The sequence below is a fragment of the Crassostrea angulata genome, chromosome 3, assembly GCF_025612915.1.
Source record: "Crassostrea angulata isolate pt1a10 chromosome 3, ASM2561291v2, whole genome shotgun sequence".
Lineage (NCBI taxonomy): Eukaryota > Metazoa > Mollusca > Bivalvia > Ostreida > Ostreidae > Magallana > Magallana angulata.
In genome coordinates, this window is record NC_069113.1 from 7,290,476 (window position 1) to 7,309,534 (window position 19,059).

Genomic DNA, 19,059 nt, shown 5'->3' on the forward strand with positions numbered 1-19,059 from the left:
GAACATTGACTGAAGTTTTCTTTTTAAGATCATTTAACTCTAAAGTGAGACTTCTTATTTGATCTTTAAACTTTCTTATCTCTTCTTCCTTGTACAAACATGTATCACAGTATTCCAAATAATCATGGTCAATCAAATGACTTTTAACATTGTTTGTCACATCAGAATCACTGTGACAGTCATTGGATGTAGATTTCCTTTTCTTAGTAGGAATTTCTAAACATCTGTCCTTTGGTGGCTGCCTCCCAACAACAACTCTGTCCATGTGTCCCATATGCAGTGTTGGGTAAGGATTCTTTGGGGTAGGTCCAAGATCCACAAAATGATTAGAACATATTCTGGAATCGTTATTTGGAAGCCAAAGTTCTCCACTTTGACTTTGGCGGTTTATGTTTCTAATCCAGATATTTCTGGCATATTTGTCTTGGGATTCTGTGGGAAATGTTAATAATTTGAAGGGAGGATCACATGTACATCTCCCAGTTCCAAAATTACAGGAATGTATTACACATAATTGTGATCTCCATTTTTTTAACTTGTTGTCACCATTGTAGCAACCATTGACACAACAATGTCTTCCCGGCATATTTGTCAACAAATTTTCACAAACAACAAACTGTTCAAAGAAAACTTCCACACAAAAAAAGAATAGAAAACTGAAAACTGTTATAATGGGTTTCTTACCACCATAAGCTCTAATACTCTGCAAACAAATGAGAATCAGTAATAACAGTCTAAATTCTTACCTTGATTAATATACTGTATTTTAAAGAACTTGGGTAATCTCTGATATTTTTTGTTAATTACGCCCCCTCCTTTTCACAGAAAGACAGGCTGGCATTTCTGATTATAATCATAATTTAAATTGCGATAGTTTTTTATTATATTATTATATATATTAGAAGATACATTGGTAATTTAATTCAGTATAAAAGCGTTTCGTGTGAGCTGTTAAAAAATAGGTTGTTGATCTCGGATTATGTAATCAGATGGATACGGTATTTTGTCAGCAGCATGATAAAGATTTAAATTAAGAATATTCTTGAATGAAACTCAAGTAGATTTTGTTATGATCGTAATCCGCACACTTAAAACTTACCAATACGATATATTCAAACATAAGTATACCGTTGACATTGATTTATTGAGTATTTCTTATTATACTTCTTGATAAGCCTAGCGTATTTTCCACTGTTTATTAGAGCGGGAGAACCCGGATGTAAAATTTATCCCCGATTGACCTTTGACACAACGTGACGTCGGAGAGTGCAATAGGACTCATACGGAAAACACAGACATGTATGTATGGGTGTTGCTAAAACGCGGAACGGAAAACGGAACGGAAAGCGGAACGGAATGGAAAATATCATCACGTTTATCGCTTAAAAAGGGTATAGACTGGCCAGAAACGATCTACTTTGTATCTTTTATTTATATCTAATGAATGATTATCAACATGTTGTTATCTTATTAATATTCATGTGAATGTCTATCAATTATAGCATTGTATTCATTCGGCTTTAGTTGAGTACGAAACGGAAAAATCAAATATATATGAATTGTGAAACATTAAGTATTTTTATATTTCAAATTTACAAATATGATGTACATGTATATACTTACATCAAAATTGAATTTTCGGTGTTCTAGACGATCTTTTATCATACAGACGATACAGTATCATTGAGATGGAAGAAAAAAACCCGTAGGACTGACGACATTAAAAATTAAAATACAGTAAACATTAAAATACCCGGTAATTTGTGAAACTAGTAATTTGTGAAACTAGTATTTTTAACAATGCAATTTTGTTTACGTTTGCATTACTAAGCAGTTGTTTATTCCAGCAGCTATATACATATGATCCGAATAGAGAGCTCTAGACGTTGCCTGGTTTGATTTTCCGATTATATATTGGGACTATAGTCTGTTGATCCCAAAATATTCATGCAGCACATTTGGACGATTTATAATGGAAAATGTTGACATCTTTTCTTCATTTGGAAGTCACTCAGAAGACCTTGCACAATTTTTCAACGCTATCATCCGGGTCTGTTGAAATGCAAAACCCCGTAGACTTCTTTATTTTTAGCCGTGTATTTATGCCAGCTGATAAGCTAGAGAGGACGTTTTAGAGAAAGAATAATGAGAATGTTTAATGCTTCTAAAAGAGAATCGCTTGAACCCTGAGGTATATATAAATATACAGCAAAAAGTGAATCGAGGATATTTTTGGACAAAATATAGTGGTCAATGCATGTACTGTTAATTTTGAGGAAATAAATATTCTTGAATAAATAATATAATATTGCTAATCTTTCAAAAAAAATTAAAAAGGTACATAAAGTATATCGTTTTAGCATGATTAACAAATCTATGAGGTAAATAACATTAGATAAGATTTTCGGTTTTCCCTTCCGTTCCGCTTTCCGTTCCGTTTTCCGTTCCGCGTTTTAGCAACACCCATGTATGTATACACGTGAACCCATCTAATCGAAGAGCTGGGTAAAACTAGTACCCGCTAATGAGACATGCAGACCTGTGTTGTGTACGTAACTTCAGACAAAGATCATTCATTTGTAACATGCATGTATTTTTATGACCTATTCTTCAAATCCACTTGCACTATTTTATTAGGTAAATAACAGCTTTAAGGTGGTGCAGGATACCTGCATATTGTGATGTACATGTATACTTTCTATTGAGATAAACAATAAAGTATATTTTATATTGATTGAATATTTACCCCCCAAATAATGTTACCTAACATTGAAGCGCAATGGGTTAGAGTGTTTACATGTCTGTAAGAGCAGTAGGGTCCAAGGTGTATTTTTGGTAATTTTACAATTAATATAAATGAATTTTCATGGGGGGGGGGGGGGGGGGGGTCTGGACCCCTCACTCCCACCCCTTCTCTAAATCTGTGCACACGATGATGTTCATGTAGGCATACAGAAGCAAATCTAAAACCGGCAACCGCCACGGGGAGGGGGCATTATTTAATTTTCAATTTTGTTTGTAATAATTATATAGACCATTATACTTTCTATGACATAAAATGTTAAGATTATTGATTGACTGAAAATTCACTGCAAACAGTTCTACCCCAAATTGCACATAAAGTGCTGCTCATGTCACGATGTGTATTATCATATGGGAAGGGATCTCATCCTTCAGTTATGAAAATTATAAATTTTAATTGTATTACCGGAGCTTGCATATAGCCTTCATTTTTAATTAAACTGGTACAAAACAGTGTTATTTAGGGGCAAACACATGGTGCGGGTATTACTGTCTAATGACAGCATCTAGTTAGATGTTGTGCTTTTGTAAACTTGTAATATAACATCATCTAGTATATTTGGTTGGAAAAAAATTAATTTGAAATTTTTTTTTATGACAAAACCAAATGGGCATTTGCGCTATCTTGTTCCCCCATCTTCTTTCCTGAATAAGATCGCATTTGTACAAGTGCCGGGTGATGTGGCGCACCCATTATACAGAGGTCACATCAAGTTCCCTGGGACGACTATTGCTTGTACAATTGTATTTCACATGTTCCATCTATTCAGCAGATAAACTATCCCCATTTTTGTCATATCCTATCATTTAGACCTTTATCTAAGAAGGCAACCGATAGAAATCAAAGTCAATAAATAGTTCAGAATTTAACCATCAAAGACATAAATTTTTTTACCAAAAAATTCATTTTTATAATAGCTTGTCGTAATAAGTCTGAATTATTTTTGGTTTCTTACTGTTTCTTTCTATTAAGCATAGCATAGACGCACGTTCTCATTGCTGGAAACTCGGGGTTTTTTTAAAGGCTGGAAATTATGCAAATCTTCCATACCTAAACCAAAACGCTCAATAATGCAGAGCACTCTGATATTAAAATAGATGTGAAATAGATATTGATGAGATAAATGTTCATTAAATTTACGCACGGAAAACGTTCAAAAGGCCTTGTTTATTGACAAATAATGTATTTTGCACGTATTGATTTTAATCAATTGGAACCCCCCCTTTTCAAAATTGCTGGATCCGCCTCTGATATATGTAGGTATATACATGTATATATATATGATTCATTTCGAAAAAATAAATTGTGTTCTTTATTTGTTATACATGAAGTGCATGTTTCTTGTGTTTAATTGTTTACAATTTTTATTTAGTAACCATATTTGAGTGTTAAGTTTCGAATTATAAGCAAGATACAGAGATTTGCTCACAATTCTATGTTTGTACACAGATCTTAAAAGCTAAAGATTAAAATAGTAAAAAAAATTGTCAATATTTATTACGAAAATTTTCAAAGTCTGTTCTTCCAGAAACCAGCTTATTGAATTGTAAACTTAACCTTTTTAGCTCACCTGATGATGGGGCCACAATGGGGGTCGAAGTTTAACATAGGAATATATAGAGTAAATCTTTAGAAATCTTCTTCTCAGAAACTAATCAGCCAGGAAAGCTGAAACTTGTGTGGAAGCATCCTCAGGTAGTGTAGATTCAAAGATGTGAAAATCATGACCCCTGGGGGTAGGGTGGGGCCACAATGGAGGGTCGAAGTTTAACACATGAATATAAAAAGCAAATCTTTAAAAATCGTCTTCTCAGAAACTAATCGGCCAGGAAAGCTGACACTTGTGTGGATGCATCCTTATGTAGTGAAGTTTCAAATTTGTGAAAATCATGACCCCCGGGGGTAGGGTGGGGCCACAATGGGGGATCGACGTTTTACATAGGAATATATACAGTAAATCTTTAAAAATCTTCTTCTCAGAAACTAATCAGCCAGGAATGCTGACACTTGTGTGGATGCATCCTCAGGTAGTGTATATTCAAAGTTGTGAAAATCATGACCCCCGGGGGTAGGGTGGGGCCACAAGGGAGGATCGAAGTTTAACATAGGAATATATACAGTAAATCTTTAAAAATCTTCTCAGAAACAAATTTGCCGGCAAAGCTGGAACTTGTGTGGAAGCATCATCAGGTAGTGTAGATTCAAATTTGTGAAAATCATGACCCCTGGGGGTAGGTTGGGGCCACAATGGGGGATCGAAGTTTAACATATGATTATATACAGTAAATTTAAAAATCTTCTTCTCAGAAACTAATCGGCCAGGAAAGCTGAAACTTGCGCGAAAGCATCCTCAGGTAGTGTAGATTCAAAGTTGTGAAAATCATGACCCCTGGGGGTAGGTTTGGGCCACAATGGGGGGGGGGGGGGTCAAAGTTTAACAAAGGAATATATAGGGTTAATCTTTAAAAATCCTCTCAGAAACTAATCAGCCAGATGATTCTTTATAATTGTTAAGACTTTGGCCTCACGAGAAGGTTCAGAGTTTGATGTACGTTTATATCCCATATATAAACTATTGTTAGGGATCTTTTTTAGAACTGCAATACTCAACATATGATATGACTATAAAATCATCCTGTTAGAAAAGGGACTAATGATTATAAACATAAGAATATCCAGTGGAAAATGGATTTTATTTATACAGGATTTACATGAATTATTGTACATTGTCCAGATAGTTTGTATTATGACTCCATTGAGCTGATTTTATCGCACCTATTGTTCCTCAGGTGAGCGATGTGGCCCATGGGCCTCTTGTTTTTGAAATCACCTGAAGTAAATTTCTTTTGCTGAGTCTTTCATTTCGGGCGGTTTGTGACTCTGATGGTTGCTGGGATTTATAGGCAAATAACGTGGGACGATAGTTGATGTCCGTCGGATCGTCACAATGCCTCGAATCAAAATCAAAGGCCGGAACGGCCACAAAGGCGTCGAGCTGACATTTTCTTTTATATAGATTGATAAAATGATATCAATAATTTGAATTTTTGTACTAATAGTCGTATATCAAATAATACATATTAGAATAAAAAAAAGTAAATAATTTATGTTTTGCGGTCTTTAAAAACAAAAATCACTATATTTCCATATATAATAGGTTGTGATGCGTTTATAATACAATAACTCATCATAGTTACAAAAATCAAAGAAATTTCAAAGTTAAAATTTTTTTTAATTTTCTTTCTGCTTTAAACATTCTTTGAACAAATTTCAAGGTGAATACATTGATTACAGTGTGTCTCTAATTATAATAATAAAACATACTTTTATTTATTTCAATTCTCGTTTGAAACAAGATTACCTATGGTATGGTTGTTTATTTTGCTCGACCAAACCGACTGCATTATCGTGTTTATTTATTGCAACAAAATCACTAGATTCGTTTATCGCTTACATTTATTTTGGAGGCCGTGTCCGATAACAAATAAATTTACATATCAAATTTTATTTCTATCGGGCACGGTCTCCAGTTATAATGTAATCGATAAACTAAAATAATATTTAGTAATGTTTACACCTTTTGTATTCATCCGCCATTCTTGAATAGGCAAATTTATACTTATGCAAAGAGTTATCAATAACCAGGGAGGCAAGGTTGGAATTTTTGTACACAATGTAGTTGAATAAATGGAATCAAAATCTTGTAATACGTTTAATATTATAAGGAACTTATTTTTTTGTGCGCATTTAAAAGGCGGTGCAGTGCATGAATTTTTGGACGATTGCCAATCCAGACGATCGCTAGAAGGCTGCCGAGCATTAGCTCGACGCCTTAAAAATGTTCGAAACACACTCGACTGTTTGGAGTCCAATCGTCCCTATTTATGGCTCTAATCCAGGCTAATCGCTTCTTTCTGTCCTTGGGGAATCGAAAAAAACTTACATCCTTCTCTTTCGCTTTACTTCCCTGTCTGTTTGAACATTTAAATACCACGCACTGAATCACCATATTTACGTTGCTAATGTAAACTGTGGTATGCCGTCCGGAAGCGTTTGTGAGCGTGCGCTAAAATCAGGACCGCAGTTAACGTGTAAAGGCTTATTAAATATTTGCGTCTATTTTGAAATGCCGGTCAATAGACTGCGATCTAATAGACCGCCGGTCAATAGACTGCGATCTATTGGACCGCCAGTCAATAGACTGCGATCTATTGGACGGCGGTCAATAGGCTGTGATCTATTAGACCGGCAACGTATATCAGAACGCGTGTATGTTATATTGTGACATCCTTCCACAGGGAATGTATATTCCTTTACATAGACGCTGTTTTAGTACTTGTGAAACCTTATTCAATGTTATCAAAATGGAATATCAAATAATCAACAGTTTTAAAGCCTCATATAAGGTAAAAGACTATTTGAAATCTAATGGGTTGAAGACTCCTCCTTCTTTGTGTAAACTATATGTTTTACGGTGCGACCGTTGGGGCGAGCACAGCATGTGATCAAACAATGAATTATAATAAATCAATAAAAATAAAATTAACAACGTAAAATTCGAATGCAAAAAAATTAAACATACCTATTTTTCAGTAAATTTTCATTATTCATAGTTTATAAGATTTGATATAATTTATTTATTTATAAGTAGAACAGTAGTTTAATCTTAGATACAATGTTGTTGAATAATAAAGATTTTAATATATAAATATTCATTGCACTGTATCTCCTCCCTTAAAGTGATTGTAACATCAGTTCATCCCCCTTTTTTGCAGTAGACATTTTTTCTTAAACCTACATATAAAACTTGACTCATCATAGAGCGCCCCCCCCTCCCATGTTGAAAAAATAATATTTCATTTTTTTTTCAATTTACACATAGAAATCATCTTATCATGGATTTGCCCTCTCCACTTTTTAAAAAAAAATTAATGTTTAATTTTTTTTTTAATTTACGCTTAAAAATATTTGCTTATCATATTAAAAGAACATGGTGCCCCCCGCCCCCCCCCCCCCCTCCCCCGCATGTAATAAATGGAAGTGAAAATAAAGAAACCACTGAACTGCTATAGAGCTGAAGGATAACAATTTTCATGATTTTTTTCTTTTTGCTTGCAAAGATTTTTTGGATGAGGCTGCCATCCACCCACACACTCCCTTTTTTAAAAAAGCGATGCTACGTGTACGTTCCAGGAAATCACCGTAATTATAGTGAATAAAAAAAATGTGAGCATTCATCCAAATGAGTGCAATTTACAACTGTTTCCTGTATCTGAAGAAATGTCCCTATTCTTCAGCTGTTCTTTAGCTTAGCCTTTACAAGATTTTGAGAGGATTTTGGTCATTTCAGCAGATTTACAATATAGAGTACCCTTATCATTGGTTATTGTGACGTCAAAGCTGACGTTGGTTAAGTGGCGCCTGACTCCTTAAAAAACTCCCCTGAGAAATAAAAGTACGCGAAGTATACTTTTTTAATTTACTTAAAAAAGCATGATGTTGTAATCCATATTTAAGCTAATTGTGCATGCATGTACAGTAGGCAGGTAAGAATATGAGTAGGAAGGAAATAAACAAAAGGACATTTTGAACTAAATAAAAAGGAATAAAATGTAAAAAAAAAAAAAAACAGTTAAAAATTATGTAGATATTGCATATAGCCAGACCATTAAATTTAAAAGTGGGAAATTACACACCTACAAACAAAGACCGGGGTAGGGGGTTGCGCTGTATGTATCATAACCTCTTAACCATTAAAATTAGTACCTTTGGCATACAAACTATTGTAGAGCAATACTCTCTCAAAAATTCTTTGACGTTCGTTGATACTAAATAACACTAGGTAGACAATGATGCAAGGTATGTGTAATTCTTGCTGCGCTCGCCAGAACGGTAGCACCGTAAAACATATTATATTGAGAGTTTTACTTTGATTCTCGCGGGAACGTGAGGTTGGAAACCATTGGTGCTATGAATTGTGGGTCAAAATTTACAGACGCCGAAAAAATCTATCGGATCAATGTGTAAACCTTTGTGACGTCACTCGATTATTTTTGATTGAGAGTGTACTGAGATGAACTTTAGAGGTAGTACTTACTGTATGTCGTATACATCGTTATTGCGTGGAACCTGAGGTCCACGCAGAAAATATATAAGCGAGGTTAAACCGGATGCTATGGGGAAAATGCAGCCTGCGCATGAGCTAGCCTGGTTCCCGTGCGTAATGGGTAGATCAGGGAACCAGGCTAGCACACGTTTATCTGAATCGGGATCGGGATTCCGTGCCATATACACATAAGTTCAAAGGCGCTGTAATTGTAAAGTTGTCTGTAACAGTACAGAAACAAAGTATTCCTTTTAAAGAAATGATTGGCATGTGATATTAACTATCAGTATAAATAAGTTAATGTTATGCCAAAACTACAACATGCATTAAATAGCATAATTTGCAATGTTTTGTTGTTTTCCGAATACACATGTAACTTCACTTTACTTTTATAATAGGCGAGGCTAGAGTTCTTCCCAATTAAATTTTTTAAGCCATTAAGTATGATTGAAAAATTGTCACTGTATACAAGTTTAAATCTCAAGAAAAATGCATCAAAATATGAAATTTTTAATTTACACAAAGCTGTCACTGCATAGCTAACAAAGTAGTGCGAATCGTAATGTGTGCGCAAATAGTAGAATTCACCGAATGCCTGATACTATACATGCAAACTTCATTCATAGATAGATCATAATTATTTTAGATGTAAGAACCCTTTAAATTCTGAGATAAAAAGTCAGGGCTTTATAATACGTAATACAACGTATAAATTTAGCGGTTAAATCTTAAGGCTTTCACGTTTTCGTTGGAAACACATTCAAATGGTCCACGTATTGTAGTCCTTTTTTAAAGGACAGCAACTTGTTGTTTTTATATTGTCTTGCTGATTCTCGTGAGAGTGTGAAGTGATAAAATTTGCCATGATTACAGAGAACTACTGGGACGATTAAAACAATGCATTACTGGTCCGATTTACTGACGCCAAAAAAATCCGTTGAATGAATGTGCAACTATAGTCCGAATTTTCTATTCACACACGCCTTGCCGGTAGAGCTCGCTTCGCTCCGGCGCTGCGCGCCGGCGAGCTGCGCTCGCTAATAATAAATTGAGATGTTGTAATGCATGCAACAAGTTTGGTGCATGTACAAGATGAAAAAAAAATCTGAGTATATTGCATAATGGCACGAAACCCATCTGCAATATACAAATTGTAAACCCAGAAAACTAAAAAAGGAATTGGGTAATAAAACAATTATTTAATGCTTGAACAGTCAATAGACCAGATTTTTTTCCCTTGGTGCAGGGAACAGCTCAGTATGATCTATTGCCCTCGGCCATTAGCCTCGGGCAATAGATCATACTGAGTGGCCTCGGGCAATAGATCATACTGAGCTGTTCCCTGCACCTCGGGAGAAATATTCTGGTCTATTGACTGCTCAAGCATTAAATAATTGTATGATATATTACAGTAGAGCTGTCTGTTGCCGATGAGGGTTTATATATGGCCACTACAGTGGGTCTACAGTGAAATATCAATTGCTGAGGATTGGTTTTGGAGTGAAATTTTAAAATGATGCGGCGTCAATGAGGACGACCGCATGGCATGGCTGGTACTGGAGGTACCATGAGGGCCAGATATACATAATCAACAAGGTGGTAATAGATTGTTTACCACCAATGAGGGTCTTGTTAGATTAATATTGGTGATGTGATTAAATGGTATAATTTTATTGAGACTGTCGATGGATGATTGCACTGATTTAACATGGATTTTATGAAGGTCGAAAATCGCAGATAAAACGCATGCGACGAGAAATAGGATAATTTGAAAAAAAAATATAGTGTTAAGAGTATTAAATAATAACAAGCATACGTGTGATGTTAATTAATGAAATCTTTTTGATTTTTCAATTTTGTGGCCGGAATTTGTTGATATGTACGGATCTATTTGTATATTAGCTTTTTAGTTTAACTTCCGGTTTTATGTTGTAGATGGTGTTACCTACTGTTTTAACGAGGCCGAATACAGAACGAGTACGCACACTTTCGCGCAGCGTTTCATTTGTATTGTGGCGTCATCTTTTTGCTTGGTTGACGCCATGGCGTGGTAGTTTCAACTGCAAATATTCAGCGAAATTTGTTGAAAATATCACGTTTGATGCGTAAAATTAATGTTATATTGTGGAATAAACATAAATGGCTCGAAGTATAAGCTATATTTGGGCTCGGGTCGAAAACGTGAATAAGGTTCAGCAAGCCTAGCCCTCTGTCACGTTTTCTTAACCCGCCTAAGTACAGCTTAATTCATATATTTCAAGACAGTAACCATGTATTTTATATTAATGACCCTTAATATGTGATGTTATATATTTATTTATTACTTAAATATGTCTAAATGTTTTAATAATACTATAAATATCAGCATTTCCGCCTTTGTCAAATAAAAAATAGCCATTTTCTGACAAATCTGGGAAATTGAGCAAACAAAAAACAACTTTGATAAGACCCTTGGATCAAACCAGGAGGTAAATGGTTTTTTTTATTTGACCATTTGATGCCTTTTAGCGATAACCTTAATATGTAGAACAGAAAAAGAAATCCCTAGGGCAGAAGTTTAAAAAAAAAAAAGTAAAAATTGTGAGAAAATGGTACATTTCAAGCAAAACCCATAGGGCCCTATGTTAACAATAAACAAACTTTGAGATGACCCCCTAAACAAACGGTGTGGTAAATGTCTTATTTTTTAATCTTAAAATAATAATTATATCAGTAGAAATTCATGTAAAAAATTTCATTCAAAAATCTAGGGCAGAACAAATCAGACCCGGCCTCGTTCAAAAGAAAACATTCCCTGAAAGGAAAACAATTATTACCAGTTATCAGAAAGTTGAGGAATATTCAAGATGCGCATGGCATTAAACAGTTAGCTAAAGGACTTCTTCTGCAAGGCGTACCAAAAATATGTATGAGGATGTATTGAAGGCTGTTGAGGATTTAACTGGAGAAAACGGGATTGAGTAACTGGAACTGGCAGGTATTATTATTTACAATATAACAAAATTTCTGTCATGAATGAAGGAATGATATTTATGATATTACAGTGTAATAGCTCTTAATTTAAGAACAAGTGATGCCATTTTATTGAATTAAATTAATTTAAAATAATAGGGAAGGACCCAAATGATGAGGATTTTGCAAAGTTACTACTCCATGTCTGCATATTACATGCTAATGAAAAAGGACAACCAGAAGGACAGTATTTGCAGGAACCAGAATTAGGTCACTTGTCAGCAACGACTGCAGATCTAGAGCAAGGGCCTACTTCTAATTCAAAGAAGGCAACAGACAAAGACCAGGTACTCTTAGTTTTTTCATCAAAGAGTGATTAATTATTAGTGATATGTAATTATTAGTAATTAATTATGTATTGTTAAATTATGTTAATATATTGATTTCTAACCTATTATTTTGCATTGATAGGGATTAATTATTTTGAATAAATGGTTTAACAATATTCACTTCGACCAGGTACAGTATAACTACTTATTATGATGTTAATCATTATCAAATGATTTATAATGCATTTTAGGATTCAAATGGTGGAAAACGTAGGAAGCTACAAGATTCAATAACTGAAGTCAAAGACAAGGATGGTACACAGATTCAGCAGGTGAAGGGCAAGATTAAAGTTCTCTGTGCCCAGTCCCAGCCCAGTGAAGCACTGATTTTATTAAGTTTAGATGAATTATCTAGGTAAGCTAGAAAAGTGAACCATGAGGACATGGATGTGTATGAAGATTTGTGTAGACAATGTAGTAGGATGCAGGGCAAGATTAACATGGAAAATTTATGTTTAACGGTTCTTGGGGGGAAAGGTGCAGGTACATTGACTAAGGCCATAAATAAATGTTTAAAAGAGAGTGGGACTTCTGAAGTTAAGAAGGATAATACTTCCTGTAAATAGGATATTCAGCCACCAAAACAGGAATCAGTTTTAGCAAATTTGTACCCACCAATGCCCATGTATCCAATGGGATTTCCTCAGCCTTATTCATATGCACCTCAATATGGAGGGGGATACATGTATAGGTCAGTCAGACCCCAGGGTCAAGGGAGGCCTTATAGGAAACAGAGTATTGGCAGGGGTACATGCTTATTTTGTGAATCATCAAGCCACTATGTAAGAGATTGTGAACTTATGAAACAAGCAAAGAGAAAGTAGAGAATTTCCAGTGGAAAGTATGGGTTATTAGTCAGATAGACTATAGGGGTCTCTAAAGTTTAGTGCCTTCAACATTGCAATGTTAGGAATTATTTGGTTGTGAATTTCCCACATTTCTTTTAAATCATTGTGAAGATTTTATTCTCAACATTTTGTATGATTTTGAGATTTATAAACACAGTATTTCATCATTTTGTGTTTATTTGTACTTTGACATGGACGAGGTAGTTAAAAAAAATATGGAATGTCTGACCTTGTAACCTGAAGACAACTAAGTCTTAGTGGATTTATTCACGTAGGTTACAAGTGAGGGAGTTCTATCACCCATATGTCTCCCATGTTGGACTCTTGATAGTTTAACCATAACTTTATATTTTTACAGGGAAATAAATATAGAATGTGAGAGATGACTTGTTTTTGATCCAACTCGTGTAGAACTAAGACAGAATTCATCATGGGTGACATTGGGAGGTGGGACTCCCTCATTTGTAACCAAACATCCTACAGCTGAGTTTGTCCTTCAAGGGGTTGATTTTGACATTAAAAATTGACCTTTGCGTGACCCAAAATTATGTAAGTCAGGTCAGATACATCATAATATGAATCATTGGAATGAAGTCTTGAAAAAGGGAGTAGTAGATGAAGATGTTCAGTTTAGAATAAGTAGGTGGCTTACACAAGGTGTAGATGTTAAGGAATTCTTTTCACATTTCAAAGGAAACTTTAAAGGTCTTTCTTATGACAGTGATGAACCTTCAAGCATTTTCTTAGAAAATAGTATTAGTTGTAGGGATCACAAGGAGTTTGTAGACCAGATTTTATATGAGAAAATAAGGATAGGAGCCATAAGAGTTCTGGGAAAGATTGGTGAATGTGACATGCCTAGGGTTGTGATGCCTTTGTTAGTAGAGCCATCTCAACCACGGTTATGTTTGGATGGAAGGTACTTAAATTTGTGGATAAAAGATTCTCCGTTTCGTCTTGAAACTTTAAATGATGTTCATATGTTGATAAATTCAGAGGCATGGATGGCAACATGTGATGAAAAGTCAGGCTATGAACACATTGCTTTGTCAGAGAATTCAGATATCATGGTTTACACAGTTTTGGCTTTTGGAAGGAAGGCCTCACCATATGTTTATCAAACTGTTGGAATGACAATTACATCTTATCTTAGAAAATTGAATGTTATAACAACTCAGTATATTGATGACCGTTTGATGATAGCTAACCCATCAGAGGGCACTACTGACTTGGAAGCAAAAGAACATTGTTTTAGGGTGATATATGCTCAACTTCAAATTTTAACCCGTTTAGGTTACACAATATCACGTATTGTCATAGGTGATGAATTGCGGGAAGAGTCCAAATACTGGCGTTTCTTGGACTCGTGGAAGGGTTACGCAAAGTGGAGGTCAGAGAGTCATAAGCAAGTAAATATTTCAACAGATGCTTCTGGCTACAAGTATGGGGCAGTAGTTTGTTTTCAGGGGGAAAAGGTTGAACTTGGAGATTTTTTGGAGACAAACGACAGTAGACCTATTCATTTGAAGGAAGCTGAGGCAGTCCTTCAGGTCTTGAAGTCAATGGTAGATAATGTTGCTGTTCTGAGTGTTTGGAACAATCAAGGAGGACGGGATAGATCTTTGAACAACATAACAAAACAGATATTTCAGTTGGTGACTTCTTGTAATTGTGATCTGCACATGCAATATGTATCCTCAGATTTGAATGAGGCAGATCCACCTTCACGTAGTCTTAGTTACAGTGATGCATGTTTGAATATTGGTTCATGGCAGTGTGTTGAAAGGCAATTTGGACCTCCTCATGGCTATTGATTCTAATGTGATGAAATCTTTAGGAGGTACAGCACTACCACATTTTACCCCATATCCTACCCCATATTCATCTGGTGTAAATTTGTTTGCTCAGGATTTGTCAGTGGTGGTTAATGCATATGTTTATCCCCCTTTTGCCCTTATACATCCGATACTCTTATTTTTAAAGGAACAGAAAGTTGGTCTGTGCACCTGTGTCCTGCCATTAATCAAGATTGTACCTGTTTGGTGGCCTCTTGTTCAAAAGCATGTAATCCAGAGTTTAGAGTTAGGGGCCCGGGGAGATAAGGCAGTAATAAGGGTTCCTTCTAGAAAAGGTTTCATTACTGATAATAAGGGTCTGAGATGGCCACAAGTTGCATTCAAGCTTTAGTTTTTCTAAGCTATATGTTTTTCATTTCGTAGGGAGAAAGCTTGGATCTGGATAAGATTGACAAGAGGATTAAGGAATTGAATGACAAATCTTCATCATCTTTATCTAAGAGAAAAGATACTTTGAAAAACTCTCTGAATTTCTTTCTTAAACTATTGAGGAAAGATTGCACAATATCTAATTGTACCCCTGATGATCTAAAGCATTTTCTGGTATGGAAGGATGGTTTTGGTAAAACACCAGTTCATAAAATAAATTGTACATTTTTGGGTACTAAAGAATAAGGAAGTTGTGAATGCCCAAGACGATTAGCAGCTGGGACAGTATCGGTCTTTTACGAAAGTGGTCGTGGTAAATTCTGGGATGAGAAGAGTGATACAGGTTACCCTGCAGTGGCACATTGCATCAAACAGTATGTGAAACTTATTCAAGAGGAACAAGCGGCAGCACATGTAGTTCCTAAGCAGGCAAAGTGAATCTGGCTTTATCTGGTTCGGTTACCAATGTAGGACAAATGATGAACCATGTGGGATGGTATGGAGAGGGAACAGCAGAATATTATAGTAGATTGCCAGCTTTAGTGGAATCTGATTATATCGCAGGTAGATTAGCAGACAGTGCAGGTCAATGTGATTTTGTGGAAGATATGTTCCAACAATATGAGGATTTTAATATTTTGCAAAAAGCTTTTCATTAACGATAAGGCCTTAAGAATATCAATACAATTTAGGGAATAAGAAAGATCCTTTGTTTTCGAATTTATCATCTACATCATATTAGGATTTTGTAGAACTGTTTGTTTTGTAAATAGCAGTGACGGTTAATTTGTTGTTGAATAAAATTTTGTAGATTTACTGTATAACTTATAACAGTGATAAGTTGAAAGAATGTCAAATCTAAAATTTGAAAATAATACATATAATGTATTTTAAGCAATAGTTTTATCCCATTTAAATAACTTGTGTTTTTGATCTTTAAGTTCAGGAGTATGTTGAACAGACTGTTTGTTACTCAACATATATTGTTTAGATTAATTTTATGATTATGAGTATTGTGAGGAGTGAAGGCACTTATGTTACAATGGTGATTGTCTAGGGAAGTGTAATACGTCACCGCGAAAGTGATGACGTCATCTTTCTCAGAGCTGTACTAATGATACTGAATATTGAGGATGAGCACAGTAGATGGCATTGCTGGTTCAGCTTATCCATGATTTTACCCCACCCACCCCACCCTTGTATATGTTCTTGTTCTCAGTTCATGATAAATGACTACATTTCCTAATACTTGAGAAGAACTAGAGCAGGAACGTATACACTTGGGATAGGTATATCGTCTTTGGAGGTACGCAGTGATTCCTCCGTATGTATATAGGCGGGGAATATGGTTGTTTGATAACCACCACCATCGATCTATACACGTGGGGACGGTCTTATAAAAAGGATTTGACCTATGCTGAGATTGCGTAAGTTGTAGAATGATGCATTAGTATGCTTGCAGTGCATTGTACTTGAGTAACAGCTGTGACTTGAGCTTTGATTATAATGTGGCGCTTAGTCTTTGGCAAATCTCTGAACACAAGTCATCTTTATCTTGGATGTATATATTTTTTTAAAGTTGTTCTAAATTATTTCCAATATTATTTTCAGCCCCAACCAGATCATGGGGTTTACACAGTATTTGTTGAGCTTGGGGAAACAAAAATAGAGGTAAGAAAAGTGAAGAGAAGTGCATGCAAGAATAGCAAACATAGCAATGCAAATCTTCTCACATTAATGTACCAATTTTTGTTGTTACAGCTCTTTTAAAATCCTCTTGGAGACAGAAGTCCTATTCAAAACTTTTTGGATAAAAATAAAAGTGGAGGCATGCATCATATCTGCATTGAGGTACATATCTTAAAAGCAATTTTTCTACTTAAAGTTGTTTAATTTCATGATTGATATGACATTACTAAGAGCATAATACAATTTGAATTTGCATTGTACTTTATTATTGTTTTTATACATTTTTTATGTGTTTGAACAGGTAGACAACATTAATGAAGCAATGAAAGACATCAAATCTAAAAGAATAAGACTTCTGAACGAAGAATCAAAGATTTGGGCTAATGGCAAACCTGTGGTATTCCTCCACCCCAAGGATTGTAATGGTGTGTTAGTAGAACTGGAGCAGGTGTGAAGCTTTTTGACACATATTTCCCCCTGAAATGCTCAGATAATAAAACACCTCTACCTATTTCTTTTAAAGAAACTTAAACTTGTTCAAACTGAGAATTACACCAGGTAAAAGTGTTTTGACCTATCCTTTTAAAATCTACATTTGATGTTACTTATTCTATTTGATTTTAGATTAGTTAACATGCAGGTTAGACAATGTTTTCACTGTTGGAGTTTTGCTTTATGTGTAAGTGCATTGAATTGCTTGGTCCTATAGCAGTATATGGCACAATATTCTCTTATTCTATTCGGCTTGTTATTAAGATACATTTGTTATATTAATAGTAAAGTTAGATTTGTTGTACACTAGAGCATTATTAAGAGTATGTTTAATGACATATGTACATTAAATAGGTATAGAATGGTTTCATTAAGAAATACATAAAGGTTGACACAGTACCAGATAAGTTAAAACTACAGTGTAACCAAACAGCTTTTTTTTGGTCACAAAAACCTAAACCTAAGCATGTTGTTAAGGTTTTTTCACCATGCATAGAGTGCATTTTGTTTGTTTGATTAAAAACATGTAATGATATGAATACATATAATGATTGCTTATTTGAAAAACTGTATCTGTGTAAAGCATTTATTATGAAATAAACTTGCTTTGACACAACAGTGCCCAAACATTGTAATTTTACTACTCAGAGAAACTGAATTATTCTTTGGGTAACAAAATGAGGTTGAAGAACCCAATGAGAGTTGAACCTTATGCAACCATAAGATTGGAAGTTACTGTATTTGGTGAGACATGAGGCGGGAAAAGAAACTAAACCAGAAACAGATGACATTACAATATGTTCCAGTCAAACATAAACAGAAGGTCTTTGGCTTTCACTTATAGATGGGTCCCTAAGCAAGTTTTTTGGTTACGTGTTTTTCTCTTGAAACCTATTGTAATGAAAAAATCCAAAAAGTTGTGTTTCAAGTACTTTTAAAACCAAAATGTCAATATGTATACCCCATTTTTCATAAGTTTCCAGCCAATTTCCATTTTTTGCAATTTCAAATATACATTTTTCAACTAAAGCAAGTTTGGAACATATATTCTTAATCAGTATTATGTGAAAAACAGATCACAATGGTTATTTTAATTAACGGAAAAAAGACAGTTTGTGTGAAAAGTATTCAAAATTAGAAAATCAAATTTATTAAAAAAAATTAAATATCTTAAAATTTTGTTATTTAGTTGTTAACTTCCTTAATTTTTTTCTCTAAAATATTAGATTTATACCTGTTGCACTTTGAAAGCTAAAACACTGTAGGGGTAAACTTGATCATTTTCCTTCTACAACTTTTTGAACATGTATACCCTCATTTCGCTCAGTCTACTTCAATGACCTTTAGAAAATGTAATCCATTAAATTTTCTTCCAACATTTTAAAGTGAATATGTTTGCATGTTTTGAAAGGAAGCCCTGTAATAAGTATTTTATTTTTCAAAAACTGTGAAAAGGAAGAGATGCATTTTTAAATACAAAAAGACGTCACTCAAGTAGGGACCCAGAGGCATATGGACATAAAAGGTGTATATTCTTTTCTGTGAAGTACATGTT

At 34.7% G+C, this 19,059-nt stretch overlaps 1 long non-coding RNA gene and 1 pseudogene across 1 annotated transcript; both read left to right on the top strand.

Moving 5' to 3' along the window:
* The first annotated feature begins 11,643 nt into the window (after positions 1-11,643).
* Positions 11,644-13,335, top strand: LOC128176334 (uncharacterized; annotated as a pseudogene).
* Positions 13,336-15,346: 2,011 nt separating this feature from the next.
* Positions 15,347-17,574, top strand: LOC128176336 (uncharacterized). Its single transcript, XR_008242779.1, has 3 exons — positions 15,347-16,994; positions 17,085-17,174; positions 17,314-17,574. It is a non-coding gene; the product is annotated as an uncharacterized LOC128176336 (long non-coding RNA).
* The last annotated feature ends 1,485 nt before the right edge of the window (positions 17,575-19,059 follow it).